General features: G+C 46.2%; 2 pseudogenes; both read left to right on the forward strand.

Moving 5' to 3' along the window:
- Window positions 1–1,919: 1,919 nt before the first annotated feature.
- LOC118546338 (DNA polymerase delta subunit 2 pseudogene) lies at window positions 1,920–3,324 on the forward strand (annotated as a pseudogene).
- A 181-nt stretch (window positions 3,325–3,505) lies between these two features.
- On the forward strand, window positions 3,506–4,898 carry LOC144382659 (sorting nexin-8 pseudogene; annotated as a pseudogene).
- The last annotated feature ends 18,963 nt before the right edge of the window (window positions 4,899–23,861 follow it).

The following is a 23,861-nucleotide window of genomic DNA, read 5'->3' on the forward strand; positions in this document are numbered from 1 at the left end:
GGCCATGAAGTCATGTCCACTGAGACATGTCAGCCTTGTGGAACTTGATCAGGGACATAACTGTGCCAGGCCTGATGTTAATGGCCCCTCTCTCTTAAGGACATGTGGTAGTTGTGAGGATGCTTACAGCGTGCAGTGGGGAATAACACCCCATCTACCTTCATCACAGTACTTGAAACCCAGTCCTTTTGTGATAGGTTTTATCCAAGTGTTTTTTGTTTTTTGTTTTTTAATCTCTGGAAACTTTCCCAAACTCTATTGAGTTTTGTCTCGCTGGCTTCATCTTGCCCCGTGCATTCTAGCAGTTAGTGTCTGGGACTTCTCTTAGAGCAAACTTTCTCATGAGAGGTTTGGGGTGAAGTAGACATTCTTCATATTGACTCTTTTTATAGGAAGATTAGGCACGAGTCCAGGAATGTAAATAGACAGGCTCAAGAGAATGTTTTGTGTGTGAGCAGATCCCAGAGCATCCCTGGCTGCACTGGGTGGGCGATGGAGCTCAACCAGGAACCCAGTGAAGGCTTATTCTCTTTGTAAACCCCCTGGCTCACTGCAGAAAGAAACGGTGGCTCCAAAGAGTCTCTCCCACAGGGTCAATAAAGCCTATTGCAGCAGACTGCTTTGGCTTTGTGGATGCAGGCCTTCCTATTAGGCCATGATGGAGAGAGAGCCACTGGAAATTAGCCAAAGATAAGCTCTCCTTTTCTTATGGGCACTTGTGAGGGCAAACTGGGAAGAGAGGTGAGGGGGAAGGGTGCATGGGTGGGGTCAGGGAAGTCGACAGAAAGAGAGAGAATGTAAAAGGTATCTAGGGGTCTTTGGGCCCATTCACAAGAATGCTGCAAGGTACAGAGAGATAGGGGTGTCTGCATGATCCTGAAATGGGCTCAGGTGGCCATTTGTTTATTCTACATAAAAATTTCGAAATCCACACAGTAAGCTTCCATAGGAGAGAACTATACTTTTATTGTATGTATTTTTTTTAAGATTTTATTTATTTATTTGAGAGAGAGAGTAAGAAGAACAAGCAGGGGGAGGGGCAGAGGGAGAGGAAAAAGCAGACTCCCCACTGAGCAGGGAGCCTGATGAGGGACTCAATCCCAGGACCCCGGGATCATGACCTGAGCTGAAAGCAGATGCTTAACCGACTGAGCCACCCAGGCACCCCTGTGTGTATATTTTTTAATGTATGTGTGTTTTTAAGTTAAAAGTGTATGTGTACATTTTTAAAATTAAGTTTTAAATTACCCAGCATAGTAATATGCACCTTTGCTAGGTCAGAAGATATCTCCTGAGTGCTCTAGGGTACTAAATTTAGCAGGCTTTAGTAATACTATAATAAAAGTGAATAACTGAAAATGAATGCTATGACATATGGAAAGTTGGGTTCTCTTGTGAGCGTCTGGAACATTCCATAACAAAAGACTACCTTGGTCCTAGCTTCCTAAACAGTAGATAAAGAAGTTGGGCTGTTTCACTTTAAATAGACTAAGAGGTGACCAGATTTCATGAAGAAATATAAAACAAAATATAAAAAAGTTTGCCTTACATTTGCTTAGGACAAATTAAGGGTACATGAGCTGAAACAGCAGCAGAGAGAATTTTGGTTAAAACAACAACAACAACAAAAACACAACAACTCACTGATGCAAAAAAAAATTGCATCCTATTGCCCTGGTGGCTGGATCTAGACTCTGTGGGTCAACTAGTGTTGAATAGGAAAAGCGTCTGACCACAAAGGCATGGGTATGGTTAGGTAAATAGACTGAACACCATGAGATCCAGCTAATGTTCTGTCTCTATGAGGCCACCCTTCCTCCTGTCCATGGTTGAGGCATCACCTTTTTGTAGTAGATGCTGCATTGTGACTACCACCTCTTTGTCCTGAGCACAGTGGTCTGGACACATCAAGCAAGGTCATGTTTTCTGAGCAGGCTGTCCAAAGGGCCCACACTCTCATCTCCCCATCGTCAGCCAACAATGCCACCTTTGCCCGTGTGCCTGTGTCGACTTATACCAAATCCTCCCAGCCCTTCCTGCTGGGGGAGCACAGCTTTAGCCAGCAGTATGCCCCCACTGATGCCACCCGTCTCCTCCAAATGAGGCCCTTCCTGGTGAGCTGGGCCCAATAGCACTGGGCTGATGGAGTCCAAATAAAGAAGCTGTGTGAGCTGCGGCCTGGGGAGAAGTGTTGTGTGTTGGGGACCCTCTTCATACCACTCCATGCCGCTCCAGGCATCATCCTCTGGGAGATCAATGAAGAGCACAACCTGCTCCCTCGGCCTCCTCGGAGCAAATATATCCACCCGGAGGATGAACTGGTCTTGGAAGATGAATTGCAGTGCCTCAGACTGGAAGGCACCATTGATGTGTCAAAGCTGGTCACAGGGACAGTCCTGGCCATGCTCGCCTCTGTGAGAGACAGTGGGAAGTTTCTGGTGGAGGACCTCTGCTTTGCAAAGCTTGCTTCTGAGAAGCCTGCATCCCACCTTGGCACAGACAGGTTTGTGCTGCTGGTGTCTGGTTTGGGCCTGAGTGGAGGTGGGGTCAGGAGCCTGCTGGACTCCCAGCTGCTGGTGGACGTGGTGACAGGGCAGCTGGGGGATGAGGGGAACGGTGCAGTGCTGCCCACATGTCCTGGGTCATCCTTGAAGGGAACCTCCTAGCCACAATACCCAGAACAGAGATTCCATCAATAAGGTCATGTACTTAACCAAGAAAACCCAGGCAGCCAGCGTGGAGGCTGTCAAAATGCTGGAGGAGATCCTCCTGCAGCTGAGCACCTCGGTACCCGCGGATGTGATGCCAGGCAAATTTGACCCACCCAACTACATGTCCCCCCAGCAGCCCCTGCACCCCGGCATGTTCCCACTGGCCACTGCCTACTGCAACCTCCAGCTGGTCCCCCATTCCTGCCAAGCCACCATCGATGGAGTCAGATTCCTAGGGACATCAGGACAGAATGTGAGTGACATTTTCCAGTATAGCAGCAAGGAGGATCACGTGGAGATCCTGGATTGGACCCTACATAAGGGTCACATCAGCCCCACCGCCCCGACACTAGGTTGCTACCCTTCCTACAAGACCAACCCATTCATCTTTCCTGAGGGCCCTCACAGCTACCTTCTGGGAACACCCCCAGCTTTGGCTCTAAAATCTTCGGAGGCCCAGAGGACCAGAGGGTGCTGCCGGTGGCCGTCCCAGACTTCAGCACCGCGGAGACCACCTGCCTGGTATCTCCGCAGGGCCTGGCCTGCCAGCCCGTCAGCTTCTCAGGCTTCCGCGGCAGAGAAGGACCTGGGGGGCCTGGGTCTGGGCCCCTGACTCACAGCGACCCGAGCCATCTGTTCCCGCAACGTTGGCACTGCAGCAGCATTTGCTTTACAATAAACAAGGTGGAGAGGAGGCAGGCGTGGCGCCCGGCCCGGTGGCAGCTGAGGCGGAGGCCGAGGAGGAGGCGCACTGCCAACACCCCAGGTCGGAGAGCGGAGGGACCCGCGCTCGGTCAAATGCGGCTGCTGCAGGGGAGCCGCTGCCGCTGTCATACGCCCCGCAGGAGCTGCTGGCCAGGGACACGGAGCAGCTGGAGCTTATTCCCGAGAAGAAGGGCCTCTTCCTGAAGCATGTGGAATATGAGGTTTCCAGGCAGCGCTTCAAGTCCTCCGGGAACAGATGGTACGAGGACTTTGCGGTTTTCCACGAGATGCTGCTGCAGAAGCTCTCCCAGCGCGGGGTGCCGGCCCTTCGGCCCAAGAGCAGGCTGGGAGCCCCCCCGCCCCCCGCCCCGGGAATTCCTCGAGGCCAGCGCCCCGCCCTGAGGCGCTTCATTGAGCTGGTGGCCCGGCACCCCTGTTCTCCGAGGATGTGGCCCTCGGGCTGTTCCTGTCCTTCAGTGGCCCTACGGTGCAGAGCAAGTTAAGGAATCAGCTCAGTGTGCTGGAGATGAACTCATGAACTGTACCAAGGACTTCCTCCCAGCCGACATCCAGACGCAGTTTGCCGCGAGCGGGGAGCTCATTCGGAACAGCTACAACAGCTTCCACCAGCTTCGCGATCTGGCCGAGCAGGTTGCTTCCAGTGCCATCGGCAGTGCTGCTGACCTTCTCATGTTCGGGAAGGAGCTGAGTGCTTTGGGGTCTGACCCGACCCCGCCCCCTCCTGGGCCACGCTGAACAGCAGCGCGTGGGGTCCCTTCAACAGGCGCTGAAAGGCCTGTCGTTGAACTTGCACTGCTTGCTGACAAGGCTGCCCAGCAGGGCAAACAGGAAGAGAATGAGGTGGTGGCGAAACTGAAGCCCTTCTTGGATTCGCTCCAGTCCTCTGAAGACCTGTGAGAGCGGCCCGGGAAGGGTGTGCTGCCCAAAGCACCAGCGCGCCGGACACAGGGCCAGCCTGATGAAGAGCAGGTGACGAACGCCGAGCGCCGAGCCCCGAGCCTGACTCCCGAGCAGCCGGAGCCCCGCATCGTGGAGCGGGAGAGTGCCGCCCACACGATGCAGCTTGGAGCGTCTTCTCCCTGTAGTGCCTGCACCAGGAGATGCAGCTGGTCCGCGCCCCCTGCCCCTCACCCCCACCCCCATTCTCCTGTCTTTGTCACCTCTCAGATCCAAGGGCAATAGGAGATGAGCAAGGTAGGGAATGACCGGAAGCCCAAGCTCCACTGCCTCTTCGTTGGACCCAACAGCTCGCTGATCCCGCCGAGGTCCTGCAGGTTGGCGTGTCTCCTCACTAGTGCCCGAGGGGGGGAGCTCCAGGCGGCTTCACTAAAACCTCTTTACAAAAAAACAAAACAAAACAAAACAAAACAAAAGCGCCTTCCCAAGGTGTCCTCCTACGCAGAACCCCCACCACACGTTCCATTTGACTCAAAGCATCCGAGACCTTCCTCAAAGTCATAGGCACCAAGAAGACTCTTCCTTCCCAGAGGCAGCAGAAGCCCTTAATGCCCTCCACATATGGGAAGAATGTCAGGAGTCCATCACGGGTCGTGGGCTGGGACTTGGGAAAAGTGGGTCCATCCCAACTATGTTGTTCACTGGCTGTGAAACCAGGGCAGATAGTCTGACGTCTCTGGACCCCATGTCAACACCTGTGTCATGAGGGACCTTGACAAGGTCATCTCTTAGCTCCTTCCCAGCCCGGCTTGCGTCATTCCATCGGAACGTGTGCTTTCCCGGGGCTGAGGTGACATCCACGAGTCAGTGCCATTTCGCTGGCTCCTCCCCGCTTCCCCTCTGGGAGATCTCTTCTCCCGAATTTATTTCTGGGAGTCTCCAGGGATTTCTTGCCCATGCTCACGTCTGTCATGTGCTTCCTTTTCGGCCACATTCTCTTCCGGACATGCACTGCCTGGGGAGCCACCCGAGGACCCCTCGGCCCCACAGCTGCCGGCGCCCTCCCGGCAGCGCTAATGTCCGTGTCGGTGCTGCACGTTGTCCCCAGAGCTGCACAGACCACCGAACAGCTACTGTCTCCAAAGACTTGGGTGTGGCAGCCTGCAATGCCCCAGTGTGAGCACAGAAGCAGACACCGTGGTCCCCCTTCCGACTTTCAGTTACCATTCATTTCTCTGACATCAGAATTATGCTTTTTACATCTCTTCCAGCTTTGACAACTGTGGTGGTAGCTTGAGATTGCAGTTTTTCTTTCCCTGGGGCCAAGTGAGGGAGCTGCTGGTGTCCGAGATGCCCACTCCCGCCCCTGCCACCTAAATCCCTTCCGAAGTGACTCTTGCCCACCTTTCTATCACACACACCCAGACAGGTCCGAATCCCTGACATGGGGACTCGAGGCTGAAAAGGAGGACCCTGATATGCTATTTAAAGAAAAGAAAAAAAAAAGAAAAGAAAAGAAACAAATCCCAGGAATCTTGAAGCTATTCATCGTGAAGACTATTCATGGAAATTAAACACAGCATCCTTGAATATATACCCTCCACACCTAAGCTTGGGCTATTGTTCCCTTCATAATGACAATTTACCTCTGGGAGTTGGAGAACGGGCATTCACTGCTGCTCAGTACAATCACGTAGCGCTGGATCAGGTATCAGGAGGAAATGAGAACAAAGCTATATTGTCAGGAAGCCTGAAGGCTGACCCACACAAAGCAGAGCTCCAGAAAACTATTGTGGAAAATATTTCCTCCATAGCTGCCTGTGGTTGTTCAACCCAATCCTTAGTCAGACTGGACTGGGAGAGGAAAACTACCTATCATTTAGCAGAGAAGCCTACATGCTGCTATCCCATTAAAGAGAAAAACATAAAAGAGAAAAATAAGGAGAGTAGTGTGAGCCACAACTCAGGAGAAACCCACTCTTCTGCCCCCACTCTCTGTTCTCTCCTCAAGGTCGCTTTCCAGGAGAAAACATCCATTCTATATAAACACACACCTTGCTTTTAAGGAGCTCCTACCTGCTCACCTGCTCATGTGATTACCTGGGGGGGCCAATGAGGGTAGGAAATCCCAGAGGCGAAAGGGGGGTCCAAGATAGCGAACCGAGAATCTTTAGTAGTGAATGGTTGGGCTGGAAAAATTGGAAGTCAAAGTGGAATGTAAAATGGGTCCTGTCATCAATAAGATCACTTAGCCATTCTGCTTCTCTTGATCATCACCTGGGTATCCCAAAGTAGACTTAAATGCCCTACTAGGGGACATGGAGTGTATTGCGGATGTGTGTTTAAGCCACAGTTTGAGCAAGATTAAATTTCTCTAGAATCTACCAGTGACTTCCTGGTTGGATTTTTTTGTGCTATTAGTAAATCAATTCCTTTTCTGAAAGTAGGAGAAGCCGTAGAGAAACCCTGCAAAGGGAAGTGAAGATGAATCTCAACATGGAATGAGAAAAGGGACAGGATATTTCTACTAATGAGCTGCTTAGTTCATGCATTTATCCATCCATTTATTCAACACATCTTCACGGAACCCCTACTATGTGCTAAGCACTCTAGCATTAGGGAGATATCTGGGAACAAAATAGAAAAGGCTGCTGCTGTTTTGGAGCTTGTAGCCTGGTAAGGGAGACAGACTAATAGGACAAAAATAAATTATGTAACTGTAATTGTGGTAAGTGTTAGGAAGGACAGGGTGCTATGAAAGCAAATAGCACGGGTGGTGATGGGTCAGAAAAATTTCCATGAGGAAAGCTGAGCCCTGAAGGATTAGCCAGATGAAGGGGAGGGGAGGTTGGGAAATGATCTAAGCAGGAAATAATAGCACGAGTGAAGGGAGAGGCAGGTGAAAAAAGAATCTCAAAAAAACTGAAGCCATCCATAAAGAGCAAATGAGCACAACTCAACGAAGAGAAGGCAAAACAAAATGGAGCCAAACCACAGTGGGGCAAAAATCTGCTCCAAAAAAGGTGCCAACTGTGGTGGGGGAGTTGGGACAGGGCCCCTTCCACCCATCCTGGCTTCTATCCCTCTTACATTGATAGCAAAAGGCCTTGTGTGGAAGTCCATGGTCAAATCCTTCTCTACTGCATCCCCAGGACATTATCTTGAGCCATATGGGGGCCATAAATTCTTTATAAAATTAATATGGCTATCCAATGACAGAATGGGATACAACGAAAATTACTGAGCACCTCTGATGTGGCAGGCAATGTCTAGGCGCTTGGTGTGCATTAGCTCATTTAACATTCAAATGGCCCCACATGGCGAAAGATTGTGCACATTTTCTACTCCACGGAGGAGCTGTAGCCCAGAGAAGCTCCGTGGCTAGCTCAGAAAGTTGAAGATGGAGCAAACCAGCTCTAGTCGGTCTGACTCTTTTGTCTGAGCATGCTTGCACTCTGCTCTGTAACCTTAGGAGAACCCCTGGAGGTCATCTGGTCCCAGCCTGTTATTTTGTAGAGGGGACTTGGAGCTCACAAAGGTTAAGAGACTCAGTAAGGCCTTGGGGTTAGTGGCAAATGCTGGACTAAACCTCTGGCTCCCATTGCTAATCCGTATATCTTCCCTGTTTCTTACTGTTCTATAAACAAAGTAAAAACACACACTAGTGAATTATCAGGATGCCAAAACTATACATAATTCATCATCATTTTTCTTGACTTATATATGCCCTTTTCTTCCCTGAAAACTTCAGTGTTGAAATATGTAGTGGGACCTTCCTCCTGGGTTGGGGGGGAAAGAAAAAGACTACTGAATGGTACATTTTGCAATGAAGCAATCATACTGTATTTTTGAATTTGGCTGTTTGGATTTTCAACTCTATTAAAACAGGACATGCTTGTATTAAACACCTGATTTGTGCTTTTTATATTCTTCTACATTCATCTAATAAAATGGAAAGTCTTAAAGTATGTTTAATTGATTAGCCGCTCTAATAAAATCTCATATGCAGAATAATATTTCAGTTCATACACAGTCAGTGAAACAATACTGTGGAACGGAAAGTGGAAAATGGCAGCCATTGCTCCACCAGAGAGTTCTCTGTGGGTTATGACAGAGTTGCTTCTAATTAGTTCTGACTTCATTCTTCTGGCCTTGGATTCTGCATCCGGGAAATGAAGGGATTCTACCTGATTGACCCTATGATTCCTTTTAGATTTGAACTTCAGTGTAACAATGGGTGTTGGATGTATATTCACAACTGACCCAAACTCTCCTTCTCCTCAACTATCCCCAACCATCATTTTCACCTGCCTGTCCCTTAACTTTGATTTCCTGTCCTTCCAGGAGTTTCACAAATATCCATGGGGAATCTTCTGACATTTTCAATTCCTGGACCTGAGCGCCCCCTAGACACACAGAGGTAAACTGTCAGCGCTGGAAGAAATCAGGGCTCTGGGAAGCTGGCATCTCACTGAGGTCAGCACCAAATCCCTGCACTTCCCTGTAATCCTCCAGGCAAGCACGGCGGGGTTTTCCTGATTTGGGCAGGGAGGGAGGTTGGAAGACAAGAGGGAGCAATGGCAAGTTTTGTCATCAGTCAGACGCTGCAATGCAGGGGCTCTGCAGTCCTGTTGCCCCAGGGGGTGCATTCAGAATGGAAGGGGGTGAGCCAGAGGCCTAGCAGATGCCACCCTGTGGAAATAAGTCAGTGGCCACACGGTGAGTGTGTCAGGGCTAAAGAGCAGGCACTGGGAAAATGGGCTGTTCAACTAAATACATTCACAGAAAATGACCCAAAGGTTATTAATCATCCATTTTTTGTGTTGCTTACATTATCTTCCTGTCTCTATAAATATCGTGCATGTGTTTCAACAGATTTTATCCTTTTGTATACACCATTTTTGCTGCTTTTTCCATTTTTGATACTGTTCTGTATACATACCTCCTATGCTCATAGCCCACGTAATATTTATTTTAAGCCTTTTATAAGACAGCTAATACCAGGAGGGAGGGGGGAAAGATGGCGGAGGAGTAGGGGACCCTATTTCAACTGGTCCCTGGAATTGAGCTGGATATCTACCAGACCACTCTGAGCACCCACGAAACCAGCCTGAGATGTAAGAAGATCTGGATCTCTACAAACAGAATATCGCAGGCGGTTGGTTTTGAGGTACAAAGTGGAGATCCGTGATCCTGCGGGCAGATATCGGAGGATAAACGGCGGCGGGAGGGTGCCTGGCCGTGGGGATCCTACACCGCGGGTGAGTGACAGCCTCGCGCGCTGCGGACAGGCACAGACTCGCAGACCGGTAGCGTCGGGAAAGGACTTTAGGGCAGCCCCCGGGGTGGAAAACCAGACCAGCGGTGTCGTGCGCACGCGAACTGCAGCCTCCGAGATGGAAACCCAGTGCGCCGGGGTCCCGCCGGTGAACTGCAACCCCCGGGACAGGACCCCGAGCAGAGGAGTCGCGCGCACGCGAGTTGGGAGCGGCTGGCGGTTTTAGAAGCACAAAGGGCAGAGACGTGCCCCGACCTGGAGGCAGGACTGGGAGCGCTGCGGAGGGGCGCACAACCCAGGCCGCTGCAGTTTATAGCAGCATGGACAGAAATGGAGACGGTGTGGCCTGGAGAGCTCACTGAAGAACAGACTGCGGTCTCTCTGCTCTGAGGCAGAGGGTTGGAAACGGTCTCTTCTGCTCTGACTCGCGGAAGAGACGTGGAAAGCCGCCAGGGAAAGGTGCCAGAGAACAAAAGCCCCAAAGACTGATTCCCACTGAGCCCATTCCCCACCACAGGGGCCCAGGGCAACTCCGCCCAAACAGGGTTGCCTGAGTAACAGCGCGGCAGGCCCCTCCCGCAGAAGACAGGCTGGGAAAACAAGAGGCCAGCAATCCTAAGGTCCCAAGAAAACAGGTGCATCTTGCTTGGGTTTTGGTCAATAATTTGGACTCTATACATTCCCTCAAACACCCATCAACAGAATGACTAGGAGGAGGAGCCCCCAAAACAGAAAAGACTCAGAGATTATGACTTATGCTGCAGATTTACAAATGGATGCAGACATAACCAAGATGTTGGAGATGGAATTCAGGCTAGCAATTGTGAAGACAATGGCTAGAATGGAGAAATCAATTAATGGCAACATAGAGTCTCTAAGGGCAGAAATAAAAGGTGAATGGGCAGAACTTAAAAATGCTATCAATGAGATCCAATCCAATCTAGATAGTCTAACAGCTAGGGTAACTGAGACAGAAGAGAGAATAAGTGATCTGGAAGACAGTATAATAGATAAAAAGGGAAAAGAGGAGGCCAGGGAAAAACAACTCAGAATCCATGAAAATAGAATCAGAGAAATAAGTGACACCATGAGGCGTTCCAATGTCAGAATAATTGGAATCCCGGAGGGAGTGGAGAGAGAGAGAGAGGGCTAGAAGATGTATTTGAGCAAATCGTAGCTGAGAACTTCCCTAATCTGGGGAATGAAACAAACATTCGAGTCCTAGAGGCAGAGAGGACCCCTCCTAAGATCAAGGAAAACAGGCCAACACCCCGGCATGTAATAGTAAAACTTGCAAATCTTAGAACCAAGGAAACCATCTTAAGGGCAGTTAGGGGGAAGAGATTCCTTATGTACAGAGGGAGGAACATCAGAATAACGTCAGACCTATCCACAGAAACCTGGCAAGCCAGAAAGGCCTGGCAAGACATATTCAGGGTACTAAATGAGAAGAACATGCAGCCAAGAATACTTTATCTGGCAAGGCTTTCATTTAGAATGGATGGAGAGATGCAGAGCTTCCACGACCGGCAGAAGTTGAAAGAATATGTGACCACTAAGCCGGCCCTGCAAGAAATATTAAGGGGGGGTTCTATAAAAGGAGAAAGACCCCAAGAGTGATCTACAACAGAAATTTACAGGGACAATCTATAAAAACAACGTCTTCACAGGCAACATGATGACAATTAATTCATATCTTTCAATAATCACTCCCAACGTGAATGGCCTAAACGCTCCCATAAAACGGCACAGGGTTGCAGATTGGATAAAAAGACAGGACCCATCCATATGCTGTTTACAAGAGACTCATTTTGAACCTAAAGATACATCCAGACTGAAAGTGAAGGGATGGAGATCTATCTTCCATGCCAGCGGACCTCAAAAGAAAGCTGGGGTAGCAATTCTTATATCAGACAAATTAGATTTTAAATTAAAGTCTGTAATAAGAGACACAGAAGGACATTATATCATTCTTAAAGGGTCTATCCAACAAGAAGATCTAACAATTGTAAATATCTATGCCCCCAACATGGGAGCAGCCATCTACATAAGCCAACTGTTAACCAAAATAAAGAGTCCTATTGATAACAATACGTTAATTGTAGGAGACCTCAATACTCCACTCTCAGCAATGGACAGATCATCTAAGCAGAAAATCAACAAGGAAACAAGAGCTTTGAATGATACATTGGACCAGAGGGACCTCATAGATATTTATAGAACATTCCACCCTAAAACAAGAGAATACTCATTCTTCTCGAGCACACATGGAACTTTCTCCAGAATAGACCATATACTGGGTCACAAATCAGGTCTCAACCGATACCCAAAGATTGAGATTATTCCCTGCATATTCTCAGACCACAATGCTCTAAAACTGGAACTCAACCACAAGAAAAAATTTGGCAGAAATTCAAACACTTGGAAGCTAAAGACCACTCTGCTCAAGAATGTTTGGGTCAACCAAGAAATCAAAGAAGAACTTAAACAATTCATGGAAATCAATGAGAACGAAAACGCATCAGTCCAAAACCTATGGGATACTGCAAAGGTGGTCCTAAGGGGGAAATACATAGCCATCCAAGCCTCACTCAAAAAAATAGAAAAATCCCGAATTCACCAACTAACTCTACATCTTAAAGAACTAGAGAAAAAGCAACAAACGATGCCTAAGCCACACATTAGAAGAGAAATAATTAAAATTAGAGCAAAAATCAATGAATTAGAAACCAGAAACACAGTAGATCAGATCAACGAAACTAGAAGTTGGTTCTTTGAAAGAATTAATAAGATTGATAAACCACTGGCCAGACTTATCCAAAAGAAGAGAGAAAGGACCCAAATTAATAAAATTATGAATGAAAGGGGAGAGATCACGCCTAACACCAAGGAAATAGAAACAATTATTAGAAATTATTATCAACAACTATATGCCAATAAACTGAGCAATCTGGATGAAATGGAGGCCTTCCTGGAAACCTATAAGCTGCCAAGACTGAAACAGGAAGAAATTGACAACCTGAATAGGCCAATAACCAGTAACGAGATTGAAGCAGTGATCAAAAACCTCCCAAAAAACAAGAGTCCAGGGCCTGATGGATTCCCTGGGGAATTCTACCAAACATTCAAAGAAGAAATAATACCTATTCTACTGAAGCTGTTTCAAAAAATAGAAACAGAAGGAAAACTTCCAAACTCATTCTATGAGGCCAGCATTACCTTAATCCCCAAACCAGGCAAAGACCCCATCAAAAAGGAGAATTTCAGACCAATATCCCTGATGAATATGGATTCCAAAATCCTCAACAAAATCCTAGCTAATAGGATCCAACAATACATTAAAAGGATCATCCACCACGACCAAGTGGGATTTATCCCCAGGATGCAAGGGTGGTTCAACATTCGCAAATCAATCAATGTGATAGAACACATTAATAAGAGGAGGGAGAAGAACCATATGGTCCTCTCAATTGATGCAGAAAAAGCATTTGACAAAATACAACATCCTTTCCTGATTAAAACTCTCCAGAGTATAGGGATAGAGGGAACATTCCTCAAGCTCGTAAAATCCATCTATGAAAAACCCACAGCGAATATCATCCTCAATGGGGAATAGCTGAGAGCCTTTCCCTTAAGATCAGGAACACGTCAAGGGTGCCCACTCTCACCACTATTGTTCAACATAGTACTAGAAGTCCTAGCAACAGCAATCAGACAACAAAAAGAAATAAAAGGTATTCAAATTGGCAAAGAAGAAGTCAAACTCTCTCTTTTCGCAGACGACATGATACTTTATGTGGAAAACCCAAAAGACTCCACCCCCAAATTACAAGAACTCATCCAGCAGTTCAGTAATGTGGCAGGATACAAAATCAATGCACAGAAATCAGTTGCTTTCTTATACACTAACAACGCAACTGTAGAAAGAGAAATTAAAGAAACGATTCCATTTACAATAGCACCAAAAACCATAAGATACCTCTGAATAAACCTAACCAAAGAGGTAAAGGATCTATACTCTAGGAACTACAAAACACTCATGAAAGAAATTGAAGAAGACACAAAAAGATGGAAAAATATTCCATGCTCATGGATCGGAAGAATAAACATTGTTAAAATGTCCATGCTACCCAGAGCAATCTATCCCTTCAATGCCATCCCGATCAAAATTCCAATGACATTTTTCAAAGTGCTGGAACAAACAATCCTAAAATTTGTATGGAATCAGAAAAGACCCCGAATCGCCAAGGAGATGTTGAAAAAGAAAAACAAAGCTGGGGGCATCACATTGCCCGATTTCAAGCTATATTACAAATCAGTGATCACCAAGACAGCATGGTACTGGCACAAAAACAGACATACAGACCAATGGAACAGAATAGAGAGCCCAGATATGGACCCTCAACTCTATGGTCAAATAATCTTTGACAAAGCGGGAAAAAACATGCAATGGAAAAAAGACAGTCTCTTCAATAAATGGTGCTGGGAAAATTGGACAGCCACATGCAGAAGAATGAAACTCGACCATTCTCTAACACCATTCACAAAGATAAACTCAAAGTGGATGAAAGACCTCAATGTGAGACAGGAATCCATCCAAATCCTAGAGGAGAACATAGGCAGTAACCTCTTTGACATCGGCCACAGCAACTTCTTTCAAGATACATCTCCAAAAGCTAGTGAAACAAAAGCAAAAATGAACTTTTGGGACTTCATCAAGATAAAAAGCTTCTGCACAGCAAAGGAAACAGTCAACAAAACAAAGAGGCAACCCCCAGAATGGGAGAAGATATTTGCAAATGACACTACAGATAAAGGGCTGGTATCCAAAATCTATAAAGAACTTCTCAAACTCAACACCCAAAAAACAAATAATCAAGTCAAAAAGTGGGCAGAAGAGATGAACAGACACTTCTCTGAAGAAGACATACAAATGGCTAACAGATACATGAAAAAATGTTCATCGTCATTAGCCATCAGGGAAATCCAAATCAAAACCACACTGAGATACCACCTTACACCAGTTAGAACGGCAAAAATGGACAGGGAAAGAAACAACAAATGTTGGAGAGGTTGTGGAGAAAAGGGAACCCTCTTACACTGTTGGTGGGAATGCAAGTTGGTACAGCCACTTTGGAAAACAGTGTGGAGGATCCTCAAAAATTTAAAAATAGAGCTACCCTATGACCCAGCAATTGCACTACTGGGTATTTACCCCAAAGACACAGATGTAGTGAAAAGAAGGGCCATATGCACCCCAATGTTCATAGCAGCAATGTCCGCAATAGCTAAACTGTGGAAAGAGCCCAGATGCCCTTCAACAGATGAATGGATAAAGAAGATGTGGTCCATATATACAATGGAATATTACTCAGCCATCAGAAAGGATGAATACCCAACTTTTACATCAACATGGATGGGACTGGAGGAGATTATGCTAAGTGAAATAAGTCAAGCAGAGAAAGTCAATTATCATATGGTTTCACTTATTTGTGGAACATAAGGAATAACATGGAGGACATTAGGAGAAGGAGGGAAAAATGGGGGGGGGGATTGGAGGGAGAGATGAACCATGAGAGACTATGGACCTGAGAAACAAACAGGGTTTTAGAGGGGAGGGGGGAGGGGGGATGGGTTAGCCCGGTGATGGGTATTAAGGAGGGCATGTACTGCATGGAGCACTGGGTGTTATATGAAAACAATGGATTGTGGATCACCACATCAAAAACTAATGATGTATTGTATGGTGACTAACATAACATAATAAAATTAAAAACTACAAAAAAAAAAGACAGCTAATACCATAGCAAGGCACTTTTTGAGAAGTAGAGTATATTCACACACATGTGCATGCATGTGGTGTATGTGTGCACTGTGCACGTTTGTGGAGCACATGGTGTGTATGTTGTGAGTGGGAGTGTGTGTGTGGTGTGTATATATTTGTGGTACGTATATCTGTGTTTCTGTGTGTATAGTATATGTGTCGTGTGCGTATGTTTGTGTGGTATGTGTGGTATGTATGTGTGTGTCCCTGTATGTTTGTGGTGTACATTTATATTTTACACGTGTGTCTATTTGCGGTGTTTGTGTATATGTGAGTGTGTGTGTGTGTGTGTGTGGTGTACATTTGTGTACGTATATGTATGTGTATTTATGGTGTGTATGTTTCTGCGGGTGTGTCTGCGTTTGCGTGTGTGACGCACATGGTGCGTATGTTTGTGTCTCCCTGCGTGTGTATGTGGTGTGCCTCTATGCATGTGTGGGTGCTGTGTGTGTGTGTTCACCCCTGTGTGGTGGCTGCAGCCCTGTCCACCGAGATCCTGGGCCCCCCCTCAGGGGTTAGCATCTGTGCCAGAAGACAGAGTTCCGGGCACCCCCGCGGGCTGGGCTTGGAGCAGGGAGAGCGGCGACAGCACGTCGCGGGTGGGAGTCGGAAAGCCTGCACCGTCACCGTGCCTGGCCGAGCGGCATGCCAACCGCGTCTGCGGAGGATGAGTGCGGTTATCAGCGGAGACAGGACACTCCGGAAGCCACTATCACAGGCACCAGAGGGCTTGAATCCCGGGGCGCGGGGTGGGGGGTTGTTTTTTCTCTAAGATCGTATTTTCATTCTGTTTTTCTTGGGTGAATCAGTTGTCATTCTCGTTAGCGCCGCCCATAGCCACATCCCGTGATCCTCTTCTGGAAGCAGGAAGGGGCGACATACACCCAATCCACCAAATAGCCTTTCTCCAATATCCTGGCCCCAGTTCCCTGCCAGACTTGCCCGCACAGCTTCGCCTCACCCCCACGCAAGTGGGCATACCTCCTCCGTGTCCCTCATCGTCGGCCTCCTGCCCTTCTGACCTGCATCCTACCCAAAGATGAAGACGCTTAGGCCACAGCATTCTGGGTTTAACTTTCTGTTTAAACCCATGATGAACTAACTCCTCGAACATGCACTGAGTAGGTGTGGCCAGGCACGAGGCTAGGCACGCAAGATAGGATGATGGGTAGTCTAATATGCTGGTTACGAGCATGGGCTCTGGAATAAGATAGAACCTGTTCACCTCCCATCTTCACCCCTTACTCTGTGACCCAGGATAGGCAACTTCCTTAAAGTTCTGCTACCTCGTTGGTGAAATAAGTACTTGTCCCACTAGGTTGCTCAGAGGCTGGCCTGGCATGAAGTACACAGCGCGGTACCAGGAACGTGACAGTCCGTGCATATTAGGGGCTGTGTGCAGTGGCTCACTCAGCCTTCATCCCAGCCTCCCTAGCGAGGAGGTCCGAAAGCTGAGCACCACGTGTTCCAGGCGTTTTTGCATTTTCATTTCCAGATGCAGACTGTCTTGCATCAAGTAGATGAACTCAGGGGAAAATCGTGAAAGGCAGAACCTGTTCCCGTTGTAGCCATTTTTGCTGGCAAGCAAACCTGTGGAAATGGGAAGTTTCTGTGCAGTGGTGCTCCAGAGCCCATTTTTAGCTTCTTGGGTACCGAGAGGCAGGGGTAGCCCCAGCTTCTGGATTCCAGCAGAGCTCAAGAGGTTCCCAGAGGGGCTCACTCTCCCAGTGGGTCATTTCTATATTGTTTTGGAAGCCATTTCTGGAGCCTGAGTCTAGAACCTGCTCCTTCAGCTATTCTTTTTTTTTTTTTTTTGAAGATTTTATTTATTTATTTGACAGAGAGAGACAGCAAGGGCAGGAACACAAGCAGGAGGAGTGGGAGAGGGAGAAGCAGGCTCCCCGCTGAACAGGGAGCCCCATGTGGGGCTCGATCCCAGGACCCTAGGATCATGACCTGAGCCGAAGGCAGATGCCCAACGGACTGAGCCACCCAGGTGCCCCATCCTTCAGCTATTCTACTCACTTTGTAAACATCTCATTCCTTAATTAAATACCTTCCTGCTTAATGTAAACACAGCAATTTCTGTTTCCTACACTGAATCTCGATGTATGCAATTATTATTACTTGGATATAAAATTAAAGTAATAACAGCCACCATTAGGGTACATTGGTTATACCCTAAGTTCAGGTTTTTACAGATGTGATGTAATTCCATCCTCCCTGCGAAACCACACAGTCTGTAAGAAGCCTAGTCAAGGCGGGAACTGAGATCGTTCTGCCACCAGTGGCCAGGGGCCTACTCACTGTACTCACTACACCCTACTGTTCCATCCCTGGAGGAGCTCACCGTGCAGTGAGGACGGCAGCTGTGCAGTGTGAGAAATGCTGAGAAGAGCTGCGGGCCCAGGGCTATCGGAGCCGCGAAGAGAAAGTGTCTAACTCTGCCCCGGGCTTAGAAGCCCAAGGTGGCATCTGCTTTCCACCTTGGCAAGAGGTCCTGACTTCTCATTCCTAGACACGTTGGGGGACCATGCTTCAAAGATCCAGTGGCCTATTTCTTAAGTAATCATAATTTAGAGGCCCCCAATCTGCATGTTTGCATTGGCAACTCTCTGTCCTTGTGTCCAGCTGAGTCATGGCAAGTCCTGAAACCTTCAGATTCCTTTGTGGGCCTCATTCCTGCCGGCAGCTTGAGGAGCTCCCTGAGCTGAAGATTCGGGCAGCCTGGAGCAGATGTGTGCACTCATCTCCAGCATGGCTCTCTCCTTGTTTCTCCTGAGACTTCCATGCAGCACCTGCTTGCTGAGAGGGTCTCAAGGTCAGAAACCTTGCCTTAGTCAGGTCTGTACCCCTGCCATCTAGCACGTTGCAGATGCTCGGTGAATAAATGAGTGAATGAATGAATGAATGAATGAAGCCACGCCAGCCTACAGCCCCTGCTTACTTCAGGTGTGAGGAGCTGGCTCTGTTCTCTCGGCTGGATGCTGGAGCAGGAAGCAAAAGCCACACCTGCAGCATCAGCCCTGGAAGAAGTTGGGGGGTGGGGGGGCAGATGTAGGGCCTCTGACTTCTTGGCTCTCAACCCCTCATTTCCAGGATTCACTACTCCTCCTCAATTTCCAGGTTATGGGTCTTGTAAAATTTTATACATTGGGCAATTATGAACCTAATTCTGGAGCCCATTTTCTAATTCCTAGCCCCTGGGTAATTGGCTCCTCTCCCTCCTCATTTAGTCCAACAGCCCATGACCACACCCTCAGCAGAGCCCTAGGCAGGGGTGCAGAGAATCATGGGAGATTCTGGCCCCAGGACAACTCGTAGATGATGTCCAAGAGACAAAGACGACCGTAGATGCGCTCCTCAAATAGCCCAGATCACACAGGACCTGAAATATCATAGTATTTTATAGGGAGCACAAAAAGGGGGCTTGGGAATTGTGCAGCTTCTAGAAGATGAGATAAAAAGGAAGGAAGTTACAGTGGAGGTGATGAAGTGCTCTTAAAATAACACCACAAATTGCATGCATATAGTACTTGATAATTTTAAAAGCTTTCTCATATATAGTACATCATTTCATATAATTCTCATGTAGCAGCCTTGTAAAGGAGGCAGAGAAGACAGTATTATGCCAGTTTAAGAAAATAAACCTGAAGCTTGGGGTAGAGGTGTTTTGATCCCAAATCCAGCTCTCTCATTGAAAATCAGGACCAATATGGTATAAGGTTACACCATTATTTTAAAAATCTGTTGGGGGCACCTGGGTGGCTCAGTCGTTAAGCGTCTGCCTTCGGCTCAGGTCATGATCCCAGGGTCCTGGGATTCAGCCCCGCATCGGGCTCCCTGCTCTGCGGGAAGCCTGCTTCTCCCTCTCCCACTCCCCCTGCTTGTGTTCCCTCTCTGGCTATGTCTCTCTGTGTCAAATAAATAAATAAAATCTTTTTTAAAATTAAAAAAAAATAAATAAATTTATTAAGGAGGCTTCTCCCTCGGCCTGCTGCTCCCCTGCTTGTGCTCTCTCTCTCTCTTTCTCTCAAATAAAAAAAAAGAAAGAATATTATATAAGTCTAACCATACAGTGTGTGACTTTTTGGAATTGACTTTTTTTACTCAGCATAATTCCCTGATTATCTGCATGTTCACAGACGTTGTTTCGTCTATCAATAGTTCATTCCTTTTTATGGCTGAGTATTGTTCCGTGATAGGGATGTGCCACAGTTTAACCACGGACCTGCTGCAGGATATCTGGGTTGTTTCTAGTTTTTGACTGTTATGACTAAAACTGTTGTCTTACAGGGTTTTGTATGAATATAAGTTTTCATTTCTTTGGGTCAAATGCTTAGAGGTCCAGTTGCTAGGTTGTACTGTAATTGCACGTGTAGTGTTATAAGAGATTGCCAAATCGTTTTCTGGGGTGCCTGTACCACTGCACACGGCCACCAGCAATGCAGGAGGGATCCAGTGTCTCCACCCCTTTACTGGCAAGTAAACTTTTGACTGACTACCCCCCCAAATTGCCAGACATGCCCAGATAGGTCAAAAGTTTGCCAGGGGGCATAGTTTGAGGGTTTCATTTTGTTTTGTTTTTCCAGCAGGATTTTTAGTCTTTGTGTAAATTTGATTTCTATCCAGCCTTTCCCACCATTTCTCTGGACATGTCCAGACATGCCTGAAGCCTCAGCAGTGGTCCCCAGAAACCTTTGGCTCAAGCTACAAGTCCAACTGCATGGAGTGAGATGTTTGGGGGTTTTATCCCCATACCCCTTCTAAAGAAGGGCCCCTCCCCATATCCCCTACTGTCAGGTAGTCCCTGGAGATCAGTTGGTACCCACCCGCTTGACATGAGGGAGACCCTCTGTGAGTAGACACCATCCCATCCTTTCTCTTGGTGTCTTCTATGTGTCAGGCACTGTTCTAGGTGCTGCAGATAAAATACTGAACAGTCAAGCAAGGCCCCTTGTCTTGAGAATTTTGTATTAGATGAAGAGAAAATAGACAGTAAAGACACAAGATGATTTCAGATGGCAATAAATACTACGAAGACTCTACACAGGGCGATATGACAGAAGGAGCACATAAGCTGCTCTCCAAGGAGCTGAGCTTTCTCAGCATCAGAATTCCTACAGGCTTCTTTTTTTTCAAAGCTGATTATTTCCCTTGCTTTCACCATTTTTTTACGATGTTCTCATCACGTTTTCTTTTTTTTTTTTAAGATTTATTTATTTATTTATTTATTTGAGAGAGAGAGAGAGCAAGCATGCAGGGCGGTGGGCAGCGGCAGAGGCAGAGGGAGAGAGAGAACTCTACGCAGACTCCATGTTGAGCACGGAGCCTGACATGGGGCTTGATACCATGACCCCAAGACCATGACACTGAGACCATGACCCAAGTTGAAATCAAGAGTGGGACACCCAAGCCACTGAACCATCCAGGCACCCCTCTCCATGGTTTCTGATCCCAAGATACCATGGTTGACCTTTGCTATCAACAATTCCTTTTATTTGTTAAAGATTCTTTTCTAATTTAGTTCTTTGAATCAAAAAAATTACTTCAAATATGGAATGTATGCTACAGAAACAGTGAAAAGACTTTCTTCCTTAATTTGAACACCATATTTCTATGAAAATAGCCAAAGATGGCAGCCCTTTGGAAGGCTCTGTTCTTTTCCATTCCTTGTTGTTCTATGAGTTAATATTCTCAGGTCCTTTTCAAGTGAAAACTGTAAAGTCAAACCTCTTACATCTCATACTAATTCCAATAATTTTTGAAAGCAAGGTGTCTACATAGATATGCATCTACCTTGCTCGCCTCAGCCTGTCAGATATTTCTTCCACTTGAGTCTATCATTTAATATATATATCAGTCATCCTTCCTGGCTTCGGGTCATTTGTGAGTACAATAACGTGCACTTTCAGACCAAATTTCACATTCAGGTATTAAAGAGGACACAACGCTGAGGCATGCCTGGTGTTCAGACTAACATAGTCCACTTAGCCTCTTGGGCTTATTTGCCCGGTGAGTTAGGAAGGCACCTTGGGTTTCCCCATTTTGCCCATGAGAGTATAAGGAGAGCTTTGGTAGAATGTTTTGCTCAGATCAAGCTATGTTATATGACTTGTTTGGTAATCTCATAAAAAAAAAAAGCAAAGGAGAGTTTGATGAGACTGTTCTTAATGATCCCATATTGGCTTCCAAATCTTTAGTCCTGTTTGTAATACTACACCATCTGCCTCAAGCAGTCAGCTCAGTCTTTTCTTGTTCTCCCTGCTCTGAACACAACTAAAACAAAAATATTTGCCGTTCTTAGGCTTTTTGCATGTCTCTGCTTTTTCTGACATTGGTCTTTTGGGACCTTTTGTTTCATCTTTTACACTCATCCCGTTGAAGTCTGAGGGCTCTGAATGGCCAAATTATTAATTTCCATGTATTATTTTCAGCATGTTTAGGCACTCAAGCACTGTAGATGGGATGCCTTATGACTATATGAATAAGAATATTTTTTGTAATTTTCCAAGCCCCTTTAAGTGTCCTGCCTTTTGGAGTCATTGACCACAGGATTATTCTCTTTCTGTTTATTTTTATAAAATTCAGTTTCCTGAAGTTTAATATATGTGTGACTGATTCTTTCTAGAATTCTCTTTCTTAACTACTTCATCTTTAAAATGGCATAGTTAGGGGTGCCTGGGTGGCTCAGTCGGTTAAGCATCTGCCTTCAGCTCAGGTCTTGATCCCAGGGTCCTGGGATTGAGCACCATATCGTGCTCCTTGCTCAGCAGGGAGCCTGCTTCTCCCTCTCCCTCTGCTTGCCACTCCCCTTGCTTGTATTCTCTCTCTCTGTCTGTCAAATAAATAAATATAATCTTAAAAAAAATAAAATAGCATAGTTATCTTTCACCAATCTTAAGAGGCCAGGTGTCCTATTGGCAAACTTAGACTTTTAATATGCAGATTTACTCGTATATATGTGATTTTTCACAAAGGGGGAATGGGTTTGTATTTTATATCCTTCAAAGAATATAAGCTTCTTGGGGCCAAGAACCACTCTTCTATGCCTTTTCTAGAAGAAGCTAGAGAACCACAGGGTGTTAGAGCTGAAAGCAGACTCAGTATATTTTTAGTCCAACTTTTTTCCTACAGATGAGGAAAGTGAGTTCCAGGAAATATAGGGACTTACTCAAGATTAATAACTAATTGGAGGCCACTAGGTAGTAGAATCCACAGTACCTGCCTCCTCTCCCTATGTTCTTAGCAGTGTCTGCCCTGAGGATAAATTTATTAAGAAGGGAGAACACTGCTGTATTCAGAGTGGTTTCATAGGAAGCAGCTCTCTGAATCATACAGTGATGACCAAAGCTTCCATCCTAACCTTCCACTGGTGGTCTGTCCTCACAGCTTGCCATTCAAAGCAGATAAGTACTTTGAGACATAAGAAAAATATATTTCCCTGGATTTATGTATATTCTCTTTTTTTTTCAGAATGACATCTTTTTCATGAAACAGAAATATTCAGGTTACCAAATTAAGGATGTTTAAATGGGGACACAGAATTAAGAAGTAGAAACCCAATTTCCAACCACCATAAGAGGTAAGGTGGTAGCTGAGATTAAATATAAAACTTGACCAAGATTTTCTGGACATGTGAAGGGTGAAAGAAAGAAAAAGAAACAAAAAGGAAGAAAGGAAAAGAGGGAGGGAAAAGAATGAAATAGAATCATTCTTTTTATCTAAGAGGAGGTACTAAGGGATACAAGGTTCTCAATATCAACTTTGCAGTGAATAAAGAAGAGAAATTTAACAATTTTTGATAAAAGCAACAGAAAAAAACATGCTGAAGCATAAATATAGTAAAAGCAGTTCATTGGGATGGTAAGAATATTTAGAAGTAGGCATAGATCTCATGCCTCGTGGACTGTCTTAACCAAACGTTTAATATATTTGATAAGGAGGGGCGCCTGGGTGGCTCAGTCAGTTAAGCGTCTGCTTTCGGCTCAGGTCATGATCCCAGGGTCCTGGGATTGAGCCCCACATCAGGCTCCCTGCTCCGCGGGAAGCCTGCTTCTCCCTCTCCCACTCCCCCTGCTTGTGTTCCCTCTCTCGCTGTGTCTCTCTCTGTCAAATAAATAAATAAAATCTTTTTTAAAAATTTTAAAAAAATAAATAAATTTGATAAGGAGGCTAAGCTTCCATAGCAGTTGATGTTTGAGGTTAGGTTTTTAGGAAGTTGTTCTATCCTGCTAATTAACATAAAACCTGTTTTAGAAACCAGAGGAATGGGTGGGAATGTCAACGTTTGTTATGGCAATAGAGGAACCTATCAGTATTCTCACATAGAAGGAGGCCACACGTCTTCCAAATACAGATGACCCACTAGAATTCGTGCTTAACAGAAACTCCAAAATTCCACCAGCATGAATATTTCAAGTCA

The sequence above is a fragment of the Halichoerus grypus genome, chromosome 7, assembly GCF_964656455.1.
Source record: "Halichoerus grypus chromosome 7, mHalGry1.hap1.1, whole genome shotgun sequence".
Lineage (NCBI taxonomy): Eukaryota > Metazoa > Chordata > Mammalia > Carnivora > Phocidae > Halichoerus > Halichoerus grypus.